We start from the raw sequence: 1206 nt of genomic DNA on the forward strand, positions 1-1206 counted from the left end.
GGCTCGTTAACTTATCGAACAAAATTAACGAGCCGAACACGAGCTTCTTAACGAGCCGAACACGAGCTGTTCGCGAACAACGAGCCGTTTTGACAGCCCTACAACCATGATGGTAGAGCCGATCCAAGAGAAGATGTGGCTCCATAACATCTCAAATCATACAAGAGACACCCCAGAAGATCCTCATCAAGGACTAAAGATTGACAGCAAGACCATGTCAATTGCTCGACCCATACAAATCAAGCAAAACCAACCAAACTAATCTCACTCACCCAAAGCCAAATAATCTTAGCCGACCCAACCAAAAAATATATGGACAATAAACCCATACTATGTAAATATACAGAATGTCCTAGCGTAGATCCCTTTAAAGTAGGGATGGAAATGTAATAACATTATTTTGTATTATCTATTCATGAATATAACACGATTGATTTCGACAGATTATTTCTTTTGTTTGATTTATGCACAAATCAAGCAAGGCCAACCGAACTAATCGGGTAGATATAATTAATTAATTAATTATTATTATTATTATTATTTTGTACCCGGCAGAAGAAAGAGTACCCGTAAATTAACCAAGGGGAGAGTGATAGATTTGACGTACTTAAAAAGTTTAGGTATTACATAAGCAAATACAATTATTTCTTTTGTTTGATTTATGCACAAATCAAGCGGCCAAACGAACTAATCGGGCAGATATAATTAATTAATTAATTAATTATTATTATTATTATTTTGTACCCGGTAGAAGAAAGAGTACCCGTAAATTAACCGAGGGCAGAGTGATGGATTTGACGTACTTAAGAGTTTAGGTATTACATAAGCAAATACAAAAGTTAGAATGTTGGTTATATAAATAATATACTTGAAATGTTACGTATGTAAATTCCACTAAATTTTATGCAGGAGTAATGCTGGGCATTTACATACATGCCACTAATTTTCTTTTTAATCATATACCTAATACCCATGCTTGATTTTTTATAACATCCTAAATTTTCATATCATATCAAAATAACTCTATTTTAATTTTGTCGCGTTTACATTCATAGCATTGAATCCCTTATATATCTGACATCTAAATTTTAATTTTTATATTCAAATTATCACATCAAAAGTATTATTACTTTAACTTGAAAATATAGTGAAATACATCTTCCACAAGCTTAAGCAAGAACATATATATATATATATATATATATA

This window comes from Phalaenopsis equestris, unplaced genomic scaffold (assembly GCF_001263595.1).
Source record: "Phalaenopsis equestris unplaced genomic scaffold, ASM126359v1 Scaffold001181, whole genome shotgun sequence".
Classification (NCBI taxonomy): domain Eukaryota; kingdom Viridiplantae; phylum Streptophyta; class Magnoliopsida; order Asparagales; family Orchidaceae; genus Phalaenopsis; species Phalaenopsis equestris.